Source organism: Schistocerca gregaria, chromosome 1 (assembly GCF_023897955.1).
Source record: "Schistocerca gregaria isolate iqSchGreg1 chromosome 1, iqSchGreg1.2, whole genome shotgun sequence".
NCBI lineage: Eukaryota > Metazoa > Arthropoda > Insecta > Orthoptera > Acrididae > Schistocerca > Schistocerca gregaria.
This window is the reverse complement of record NC_064920.1, coordinates 220,479,575-220,492,364: the sequence shown is the minus strand read 5'-3', so window position 1 is coordinate 220,492,364 and position 12,790 is coordinate 220,479,575. Positions and strand designations below refer to the sequence as shown.

General features: G+C 44.8%; 1 pseudogene; it reads left to right on the top strand.

Moving 5' to 3' along the window:
• The first annotated feature begins 9,086 nt into the window (after positions 1-9,086).
• Positions 9,087-9,204, top strand: LOC126290051 (5S ribosomal RNA; annotated as a pseudogene).
• Positions 9,205-12,790: the final 3,586 nt, after the last annotated feature.

Here is a 12,790-nt window from a genome sequence, read left to right as displayed (position 1 = left end):
TGCTTCATTTAATGCATTTTTATATTTTCTCCTTTCATCAATTAAATTCAATATTTCTTCAGTTTCCCAAGGATTTCTACTAGCCCTCGTCTTTTTACTTACTTGATCCTCTGCTGCTTTCACTACTTCATCCCTCAAAGCTACCCATTCTTTTTCCACCGTATTTCTTTCCCCCATTCCTGTCAATTGCTCCCTTATGCTCTCCCTGAAACTCTGTACAACCTCTGGTTCTTTTAGTTTATCCAGGTCCCATCTCCTTAAATTCCCACCTGTTTGCAGTTTCTTCAGTTTTAATCTACAGGTCATAACCAATAGATTATGGTCAGAGTCCACATCTGGCCCTGGGAATGTCTTACAATTAAAAACCTGGTTCCTAAATCTCTGTCTTACTATCATATAACCTATCTGATACCTTTTAGTATCTTCTCCAAGTAAGATAAACATTATTTCATCATTCCCACATTTTAGTAAAACTCCAAGGTCAGTCTTACTTGATCACTGTTCCTACCCAGTAGCAGAATATTTCAACATGTGAAATGCGAAGCGTACAAGAAAAAGGAGCAAAATATCTTTATACAAGTAGCGCAAGCTGTCCTGTAGATTACGCCAGTCGAACAAAGTCACCCCTAAAAAAAATGGTGAACTTATATTTACATAACATCAAATATTATAGTATATACTTATATCAAACTAATAATAAAGTATCAGAACCTAATAAAAACGCGAATGTTAGGAAAAAAAATTGTAAGTGTTGAGACGCTAACCACTGCCTCAACAAAAACTCATTAATGGACAGTGACACTACATTTTTTTAAATCTTATTTTATTCGCTTTGGTTCATTGTATCTGCTCGGGGCGGACGTCATAAGTCGTTGATCCATTACCTCAGTTCTTAATTACAGAGGGCAGTTAACCCTCTGACCGAACACGCTGAGCTACCGTGCCGGCAATCACGCTACTTAATCATATTATTGTTAGTGCTTACTGAAAATGTTAATCGTAGATAATTATGTTACTAATTGAAATTTAATTATAACAAATTGTTCCAAGAACAACGCGTTTTGGGTGGATCTTCAGTGTGTCGCTGCCTTCAAATAGCCTACTCTCATAATACGCAAGTTACAATAATTCTTTTGCCACGAATATGATGTTTCTCATTATTTTATTGGAACGAATCACACAACTAACAACGGGCTTTCCAGTGATTCTCAATTGGCTGGTGCTCAGAAACGGCATAGATACATACAGGCTTGAAATGAATGCCAATATGGCGCCTCATAACTCGGTACTGAAGGGAGATAGCGCGTGTGCCGTAGGTGGTGTTCTGTCGTCTCATTGGTCAATGCTAAGACGCATGCTCATAATATCTGACATGCCAGATATCGCTCTGCACGTTCGGAAAGATTCCCGAACGTGCTATTCCACGCTATGACGTCAGAAAACTCGGCATTCAACGTTCGGATGCACGGTCAGTGTGCCGACGGCTTTAGAATATTTCCAGGATGCCGCAACGCGTCCGTCACCCCACAACTGACGCCCTTCATGCCCCGTCCTCTGAGGCCTTTTCGTGTTGATTCCGGGCGGTGGTCTGATTGCTATGTTTTCTTTGGCCACACATAAGAAAACCGTGTGATTTCAATGCTGGGTGCGGCGGTTTCTGACCTCCATTGTGGAGTGCGAGGAAGATGAGGTGTGACGTCGTCTCCATCGTATGGAGCGTCCACCGTGGCGTTGGGCAAAATTGTGGTGAAATTTGGTGACAATGTGACATCATTAGCCCACTTTACACCTCACATTAAATGAGTCACGGCCTTTTTCTTCGCATCTGTCGACACCTTTCTGTTTGAAGCATCGCCGAGCCCATGGGTGACGGTAAAGTGCACCACGCTTTTGCACCGTTACGGAGCAAGAGTCTGGACAACTTTGAGCCAAATTTCAAACTTCTGTGTCGCAAAGGGAGACAATTACGAGGTTTAGAAAAAAGTGACTCTTAAATTATGTTGCACAGTGTACATGGCCGGCTCGTGAACATTTTTCCACTCAAGCGATACATAATTTTGAGCCCCTACCCTCTTGTGTACTTCACCCGTATCAGTCTTCGCTGGTAATTTTGTCCTGTATATTAATTTTGCTGTTGGTGGCGTCTGTGACGCCCCTCTCAGTTTGGCGTCCCAAGCGACCGCTTGTGTCGTCTGGGCCTTAAACCGGTTCTGGCTGCACCATCACAGAACTGCTGGAGGTGGTCTCCATCTGAGAAGGAATCCGGCGTGTCCCATTTCCTCAAGTAAATGCCACGCGTGAAGCACACGAACTTTCGACGTTTTGGCGTGAACGCAGGAAGTTGCCACGCGTTCTGCGGGAGAACAATGAAAGTTAATGCGAGTCGCTTCTGCCGCGTGCCAGAGACACGGAAGGAAGTCACCAACGGATACGTTCGTCTTTCTGCGTAAATTGCTGAGGAATTCCTCCTTATGCAGGACCTCCTTTCATTGGTTTTATTTTATCCAAAAAATTTTCAGCACGTTTTCTAGTACTTCAGTGTATTTTATTTATTTTCTTTTTAAAAGTTATTACTATGTAACATCATTTGGAGATTATATCAGTTGTTGGTTTAAAGTTTTTTGCATTTACAAAGGAATGCTAATTAGGCGTCAAATAGTACATTAGTTTACATACACAGCTAAAGACATACGTCACACAATTGAGTCGTTATATTTTGAGCGCTTACACTACGTTGATAAATTTAAGTCAAGCATACTAATTTGGAAATAAAATGGTTGACATACCTCACATGACGTTATCAGCTACGTACGCTGGTAGTTATGTATCTACCACCCATTATACAGGTTGTCATCAGCAAACAGCGAAATATTTTCTACTTTTCTGTTTTTCCTTTATTTCGGACTAAAAAACGATATATTTTATCGTGTTATGTAGCGCGTTACTTACGGTTTTTTATGCTGTGGTCTCGCTTCCCTTGTTTATAAGGTGTTAAAACAACTTATTTCGTTTACAGTTGTCGTTTTTAGCTGTTATGAAAGCATTTGCCGTATTGTATCAGTAAAACACAAGGTCTCTGCCTACATTTTATATGTTGTTACAGCTATCTGATGCTGATTTGTTTCGTTTGGTGTTTGGAGAATGGTGCCCAATTTCCAAGTATTCTTGACATCTGGGATGTGTAGCGCGTGGGTATGTGTGTGTGTGTGTGTGTGTTGTGTTTGAGTGAATCAGAGAGACAGAGAGAGAGAGAGAGAGAGAGAGAGAGAGAGAGAGAGAAATGGCGAGACAGACAGTGTATGTACACTCCTGGAAATGGAAAAAAGAACACATTGACACCGGTGTGTCAGACCCACCATACTTGCTCCGGACACTGCGAGAGGGCTGTACAAGCAATGATCACACGCACGGCACAGCGGACACACCAGGAACCGAGGTGTTGGCCGTCGAATGGTGCTAGCTGCGCAGCATTTGTGCACCGCCGCCGTCAGTGTCAGCCAGTTTGCCGTGGCATACGGAGCTCCATCGCAGTCCTTAACATTGGTAGCATGCCGCGCGCGACAGCGTGGACGTGAACCGTATGTGCAGTTGACGGACTTTGAGCGAGGGCGTATAGTGGGCATGCGAGAGGCCGGGTGGACGTACCGCCGAATTGCTCAACACGTGGGGCCTGAGGTCTCCACAGTACATCGATGTTGTCGCCAGTGGTCGGCGGAAGGTGCACGTGCCCGTCGACCTGGGACCGGACCGCAGCAGAGCACGGATGCACGCCAAGACCGTAGGATCCTACGCAGTGCCGTAGGGGACCGCACCGCCACTTCCCAGCAAATTAGGGACACTGTTGCTCCTGGGGTATCGGCGACAACCATTCGCAACCGTCTCCATGAAGCTGGGCTACGGTCCCGCACACCGTTAGGCCGTCTTCCGCTCACGCCCCAACATTGTGCAGCCCGCCTCCAGTGGTGTCACGACAGGCGTGAATGGAGGGACGAATGGAGACGTGTCGTCTTCAGCGATGAGCGTCGCTTCTGCCTTGGTGCCAATGATGGTCGTATGCGTGTTTGGCGCCGTGCAGGTGAGCGCCACAATCAGGACTGCATACGACCGAGGCACTCAGGGCCAACACCCGGCATCATGGTGTGGGGAGCGATCTCCTACACTGGCCGTACACCTCTGGTGATCGTCGAGAGGACACTGAATAGTGCACGGTACATCCAAACCGTCATCGAACCCATCGTTCTACCATTCCTAGACCGGCAAGGGAACTTGCTGTTCCAACAGGACAATGCACGTCCGCATGAATCCCGTGCCACCAAACGTGCTCTAGAAGGCGTAAGTCAACTACCCTGGCCAGCAAGATATCCGGATGTGTCCCCCATTGAGCATGTTTGGGACTGGATGAAGCGTCGTCTCACGCGGTCTGCACGTCCAGCACGAACGCTGGTCCAACTGAGGTGCCAGGTGGAAATGGCATGGCAAGCCGTTCCACAGAACTACATCCAGCATCTCTACGATCGTCTCCATAGGAGAATAGCAGCCTGCATTGCTGCGAAAGGTGGATATACACTGTACTAGTGCCGACATTGTGCATGCTCTGTTGCCTGTGTCTATGTGCCTGTGGGTCTGTCAGTGTGATCTTGTGATGTGTCTGACCCCAGGAATGTGTCAATAAAGTTTCCCCTTCCTGGGACAGTGAATTCACGGTGTTCTTATTTCAATTTCCTGGAGTGTAGTATGGAGAACCAAAGGAGACTTTAAAGTGGTGGGCAATAGTTTGTTGGGTAGGTGAGCGTGCTATTTATGCAGTTTTGTTGTAGCAGTTAGTGTTGTGTTGCACGATATTTATGCGTTTACTACATTCTTTCCTTGCGCTATTGATTTTTGCGTCGGATAATTCTCTTCTGTTGTTAATTTTTGGTGCAAGCTGTTGTTATTTTTAAGAATTTTTAAATCAGTTTCTACGTTCGTTGGTTGGTGATTCTGTGGTCCAGGTGATCATCAAAAGTTGAGCAGAAACTATTACTTTTTAATGGTCTGAGATATTAAGTATATCTGTTTCTAAAATTGGTCAGCATATACAGACTGACAGCAATTAGAAATTAATATGTAGATACCTGATTGGTTATACTTATCAGTCAAGATACAAAGGAAATAATGGCATTAGCTGCTAATAGGCACTGATGTAAATCCATGGACAAAGTTGAATATTTGTGCCGGACTCGGGTTCCAACCCGGGTCCCCTGCTTAATAGTCAGGTGTTCTGACCACTGCACGTACTAGCCTAGCTCGCCACCCGTCAGACCCAAGTTCTCAACTTATTCACACACTAATGTTTCAGTTCGCCTAGCCCATTATCGTCATTACTCGCGGCATTTCAGGTTGTGCTCCATATCTGTTTTGTATTGTTTTGTTAGTTCGGTATGCTATTTTGAGTTTCTCTTCCTTCAGTACGATGTACGGCGAGACAGTCTCAGCATGGCATACATAATTCTTTTGTACATCTAAATAAATTCAAGCAAAAGATTCATATACCCTCAAAGGGATGTAAGCTTGTAACAATAATTTTCAGGAAGAAAATAAATAAAAACCTACTGAAGACAGCAGACAAAATTCTGAAACGTGTTTGGGTGAAACAAAACTAATCAGTGTCTTGCATAAGGCTGATGTTGTCTCAGATTTTTCTTCGGATGCACGGAAAATAAGGAGAGCTCCAATACGCAAAACAGAGCTGTAGTCATGCATTTCGCTCGTTCAATGTTTGTTGTCCAGGATGACCCAATAATATGCTAACATTTGAAAATGCGCTAATGTATGGAATAATGTAGGTTAAAACTGACACATATACTTGGAATAACATTCTAAACATTCATGATGGTGTCTGTTTGTTCTATATCGTGTCTCCCTGGTAAGGAGACGCCAGACCACACAATACATGTAGAATTCAGACGAGTTCAGTGAGACTAGCGATGATATAACCAAATACTTAATGATCTCGGCGTCAGCTCCACTGCACTCCCTGTAAAAGAATCTTAATACTAACTAAATTTAGTGGAAGGGGTTCAAGGCTTTCCTATTTTTAGTTAGCTGGTAAAATAACGTCGGAAAAGCAGTTACGTTTACCATTGGAAATTTTATTCTACTCACAAAACATTGTTTATAAATAGCACTATTGATAAAAGGAAATGTCTCAATACAGGATGGTAAAAACCAACTGCGTTCAACAAAAATGTGAACGAATATTCCCTGAGTGGGTTTCCAAGTTCTACAATGGATCGAAGGATGACCTATGCCATATCACATCTATAATCAAGGTTTAAATTAAGTTTCGCAAAAGAGAAAACTATCAAAATGGTCTACAGTGACCCTCAATTATCTTTAACTATTTATCTAACGTGTCGTAAATTACAGTGGTTGATGTGGCTTCTCAATAACTATATAACAGAAAAATCATCGCGTTTCAGATTTTTACTTCAAGTGGTAAATGTGAACACCATGAGCTTTAATTTACGATCGACACTAGTATTACGCAAAAAGGGGGTGTAACAGATGAGACTTCTGCAGTTCTGAGTAAAGCTTTATGCGCTGTTATGCAGCATCGCGTGCGTTCATTACCTTGTCGGTGTTTAGGCAGCGTCAGGGCAGCGGCGGGCAGCACAGCTCCGCTCATCTCGCCATCTCGGAAGCAACTCTCTTCTCCTTACTACAATTTTCCGAAGTTGGTTTAAAAAAAACTATCTGGCTGTGTTTTCATCTGACCAATCAGGGTCTCAATGTTAACCTTACGCTCCGCCTATAAAAATTCTGACTATGCAATGACAAACGTTATACTTTTCATGGTGGGGCAATGTTTTTAAAGTTTGCAACGTAACAGAGACGCGAAAAAGTCTCACGCTAAAACTTGCGACTGGGGTGTGGTCCTAGCGGTTAGCTGGCAACGTGTGTGTCCGTCCCTTTTCGTAGGGCCTTCCAGCTTAACACGGTTCTGCTCTCGGCTTCTGTTCTCATTTGTCCCCTTGGAACTGAGTCTGTCTCACGGTGGGAAGGTATGACATGCATCTAGGCATTCTTGTGTTAGTCTGTGGTATTCCATTTGCTCACTCGTTACTCGTATTACTTTGGTTAATTTAATGTCACGATTTATTCGGAGCTATGTGACATACTACTGGATTCCTTATCATGTAAGGGTTTTCATGGAAGGTGTTGGATTTGCCTGACTCCTTACGACATGGGTTTTTATTGAAACCGAAAAGGTGTGCATAAATTGGTCAACAGACGGATCTGGATAGTAATAACTCAGTGACGCCAAAGGAGAATCATGTATAAAATGAGCTGCAGTGAGAGAGAGAATGGGACCATCCCTAGCCTGGCTGATAAACATTTACTGGAAGGAACGACTTTCACGCAGGCTGGCACTCCTCCCCATACTGCTAAAGGCGTGGAAGATCTCGTTTGGTGAGCCTCGCGTGCTGAGCAGACATGTGCTCCATGGTTGGCCTCGCAGTTTCCCAAATCCGTGTGGCTATTGGTTGAGGTTGGTTACCTGAAGCCGTAAACCTACTGCGATCGTCCGGACCTCAAAATGGTTCAAATGGCTCTGAGCACTATGGGACTCAACTGCTGTGGTCATCAGTCCCCTAGAACTTAAAACTACTTGAAGAGTTTTTCGCAAACAGAACATAGCATGTTGTTATCAATGGAGAGACGTCTACAGACGTTAAAGTAACCTCTGGCGTGCCAAAGGCGAGTGTTTTGGGACCATTATATATAAATGACCTAGTAGATAGTGTGGGAAGTTCCATGCGGCTTTTCGCGGATGATGCTGTAGTAAACAGAGAAGTTGCAGCATTAGAAAATTGTAGCGAAATGCAGGAAGATCTGCAGCGGATAGGCACTCGGTGCAGGGAGTGGCAACTGACCCTTAACATAGACAAATGTAATGTATTGCGAATACATAGAAAGAAGGATCCTTTATTGTATGATTATATGATAGCGGAACAAACACTGGTAGCAGTTACCTCTGTAAAATATCTGGGAGTATGCGTGCGGCACGATTTGAAGTGGAATGATCATATAAAATTAATTGTTGGTAAGGCAGGTACCAGGTTGAGATTCATTGGGAGAGTCCTTAGAAAATGTAGTCCATCAACAAAGGAGGTGGCTTACAAAACACTCGTTTAACCTATACATGAGTATTGCTCATCAGTGTGGGATCCGTACCAGATCGGGTTGACGGAGGAGATAGAGAAGATCCAAAGAAGAGCGGCGCGTTTCGTCACAGGGTTATTTGGTAACCGTGATAGCGTTACGGAGATGTTTAACAAACTCAAGTGGCAAACTTTGCAAGAGAGGCGCTCTGCAGCGCGGTGTAGCTTGCTGTCCAGGTTTCGAGAGGGTGCGTTTCTGGATGAGGTATAGAATATATTGCTTCCCCCTACTTATTCCTCCCGAGAAGATCACGAATGTAAAATCAGAGAGATTAGAGCGCGCACGGGCGCTTTCAGACAGTCGTTCTTCCTGCGAACCATACGCGACTGGAACAGGAAAGAGAGGTAATGACAGTGGCACGTAAAGTGCCCTCCGCCACACACTGTTGGATGGCTTGCAGAGTATATGTAGATGTAGATGTACTTAAACCTAACTAACCTAAGGACATCACACAAGCCCATGCCCGAGGCAGGATTCGAACCTGCGACCGTAGCAGTAGCGTGGCTCCGGACTGGAGCGCCTAGAACCGCACGACCAGACCTCATTAGGTATGCCAAAAGACAATATCCGACAACAATTTCTCACCATTCCCACCGATATGGTGTAAATAGGAGTGCTATATAAGTAACGTATCTGGAAAGACAGCTTCAGTCATCGGGCAGCCGCGCTTGCAGCACCATTGAACGACTGACAGGGATGACGCGTTATTATAGGAGGAGAAGGCGTTCGCGCCTGACAGTGTATAAAGCTGTTGATAATATTGCTATTACTATGGAGAACTATGTTGGGGCACAAGTAATTCTGCATGGTCCGTCAGTCTTTTGTGGCGCTGTTTTGAATTTTACGCAAACGAATAATGTTGCCGCACCCCATGGCAATATGGCAACGGCCCTGCCGCAGTGGATACACCGGTACACGTCAGATCACCGAAGTTAAGCGCTGTCGGGCGTGGTCGGCACTTGGATGGGTGACCATCCGGGTCGCCATGTGCTCTTGCCATTTTTCGGGGGGCACTCAGTCTCGTGATGCCAATTGAGGAGCTACTAGACCGAATAGTAGAGGCTCCGGTCAAAGGAAACCATCGTAACGACCGGGAGATCGGTGTGCTGACCACACGCCCCTCCTATCCGCATCCTCAACTGAGGATGACACGGCGGTCGGATGGTCCCGATTGGAAATGGAAATGTCGTGTGGCTAGGGCCTCCCGTCGGGTAGACCATTCGCTTGGTGCAAGTCTTTTGAGTTGACGCCACTTCGGCGACTTTCGTGTCGATGGGGATGAAATGATGATGGTAAGGACAACACAACACCCAGTCCCTGAGCGGAGAAAATCTCCGACCCAGCCGGAAATCGAATCCGAGCCTTTAGGTATGACATTCCGTCGCGTTGATCACTCAGCTACCAGGGACGGACCAGTGGAATCATTTAACAGTCGTGACGTCATCAGCTATCGCACATTTCAGATTTGTGAAGTCTACAGCAGAGACATGGGAAAATCGCATTACATGTCCACCATGCCGTTGGTTTTCAGGACCAGGAATCATCGCAAAATAAATGATAGGAATCTGGGTCAAAGGTGATAACAACTGTAAAAAAAAATTAAACTCGTGGGTGATCTCACACATTACTATACAGGGTGTTACAAAAAGGTACGGCCAAACTTTCAGGAAACATTCCTCCCACACAAATAGCGAAAAGATGTTAGGTGGGCATGTGTCCGGAAACGCTTCATTTCCATGATAAAGCTCATTTCAGTTTCGTCAGTATGTACTGTACTTCCTCGATTCACCGCCAGTCGGCCCAATTGAAGGAAGGTAATGTTGACTTTGGTGCTCGTGTGAACTTTCTGTGAACTTTTGGGCTGGCATTGTTGGTGATGTCTTGATTGGGCCCCACGTTCTTCCACCTATGCTCAATGGTGCACGTTATCATGATTTCATACGGGATACTCTATCTGTGCTGCTAGAAAATGCGCCTTTACAAGTACGACACAACATGTGGTTCATGCACGATGGAGCTCCTGCACATTTCAGTTGAAGTGTTCGTACGCTTCTCAACAACAGATTCTGTGACCGATGGATTGGTAGAGGCGGACCAATTCCATGGCCTCCACGCTCTCCTGACCTCAACCCTCTTGACTTTCATTTATGGGGGCATTTGAAAGCTCTTGTCTACGCAACCCCGGTACCAAATATAGAGACTCTTCGTGCTCGTATTGTGGACGGCTGTGATACAATACGCCGTTCTCCAGGGCTGCATCAGCGCATCAGGGATTCCATACGGCGGAGGGTGGATGCATGTATCCTCGCTAACGAAGGACATTTTGAACATTTCCTGTAACAAAGTGTTTGAAGTCACGTTGGTACGTTCTGCTGCTGTGTGTTTCCATTCCATGATTAATGTGATTTGAAGAGAAGTAATAAAATTAGCTCTAACATATGTCCACATAACATATTTTCTTTCTTTGTGTGTGAGGAATGTTTCCTGAAAGTTTGGCAGTACCTTTTTGTAACACCCTGTAGAAAATGAAATAAAGTTCCCTACCTACTACCTGCCCTTTATCCTGACATGTATTAAATAAAGAATAATACACATTGAACTTGCGAAAAGCCGAGAAACGATTCTTTTTGGCGTTGTGGGTTATTTATTTTTCCACAAATTATTTATTTTCCACAAATTATTTATTTTCCACAAATTAGTTATCTTCCACAAATTATTTATTAGCAGCACGCTCGCGTGCTGAGCCTCCATGTCCGTCATGGCTGGCCTCGCAGTTTCCAAGATCCGTGTGGTTATTGGTTGTGGAGTTGGTTACTTGAAGTCGCAAACCCTACTGCGATCGTCCAACCTCATTAGGGGTGCCAAAAGACAACATCCGACACCAATTTCTCACCATGCCTACCGGTATACTGTACAGTGCTGTTCACAACATTGTCCCTCGACTACAGGTATTGTTGGTGAATGAAGAGCGACATTATGATCGTTTGTTATAAGGAACATCGTCTTTGCTCAAAATCATATGTTAAGACAGTCATTACTTTTGTACCATATGAAGTGCTATCTGTCGATCATTTTGAACCCTTTTTTTAGTATTCAATAAAACCCCACGTCATTTCAACAACGTGTGTGAATTTCTATCTCTCTGCCTACATTTTTCCGTCAAGTATTGAGCTTCCAAATGTCGAGTGGACCGGTGGATCAAACCAGCCTTCGGACAGGTGGCCACAACAGGTAACGTTACAGTTTACAAGACGATGCCCAGGACGTGAGGCAGAGGGCTACTCATACTAATTTCTCCTTGAATGGCGAAACAGTTTTATGATTTCACGACAAACGGTTCTGGGCATACTTGCTACTGAGCACTAGCCTCACACGTTTCTCCTTGCTTCAAAATGATAATAAACTAATGTCTGTGTTGCAGAGCAGGAATCAAGGTCAGTTTGTGACGATAATATTTTCTGGGTTTAAGGGAAGGGTTACAGTAGGACGCACCCGCCGCCCTCGTCTCTCATTGGGTACGCCCATCCAATAATATCTGACTGGCGGCATCCCCAGAGATTCTAAAGAGAACTCAGATGTATTATTTGCGCCTGCCAGCTGTGGCCACAAGAAGTTGCCAGCTGTTAACCTTTGCGAGCGTGACTGCATTCAAGCGCCGCACATTGGAAGAATTTTTTCCCTGTGAGTTGAACACGGTAATTGTGCAGGGTGGACAAAATAAAACTGGACCGGAAAACATTTCGTTCACCTTAAGATAGGCAACCAAACTTACATGATCTGTCCCAAGGGGACGTCCATTAATTGCATGCGGTGTTTTCTTTAAGCGTAAATACGTAAAACTGCAACCAGCCACTTTTTTGAAATAATTATTTATTACATGAACCGGTTTTCGAACCATTTCACGCTCATCTTCAGACGGTCTACAGGAAGCTACATAACTATTTCAAAGCGTAATGCTGGTTACTGGCTCTGTGACAGAATATGAAACCTGCTTTAAAGCAGGCATTACAGCATTACAGCATTACGCTTTGAAATAGCTATGTAGCTTCCTGTACACCATCTGAATATCTGCCTGAAAAGGTTCGAAAACCTGTCAGTGAAATAAATAACTACTTCATAAAAGAGACTGGTTGCAGTTTTAAGAACACTCCTGGAAATTGAAATAAGAACAACGTGAATTCATTGTCCCAGGAAGGGGAAACTTTATTGACACATTCCTGGGGTCAGATACATCACATGATCACACTGACAGAACCACAGGCACATAGACACAGGCAACAGAGCATGCACAATGTCGGCACTAGTACAGTGTATATCCACCTTTCGCAGCAATGCAGGCTTCTATTCTCCCATGGAGACGATCGTAGAGATGCTGGATGTAGTCCTGTGGAACGGCTTGCCATGCCATTTCCACCTGGCGCCTCAGTTGGACCAGCGTTCGTGCCGGACGTGCAGACCGCGTGAGACGACGCTTCATCCAGTCCCAAACATGCTCAATGGGGGACAGATCCGGAGATCTTGCTGGCCAGGGTAGTTGACTTACACCTTCTAGAGCACGTTGGGTGGCACGGGATACATGCAGACG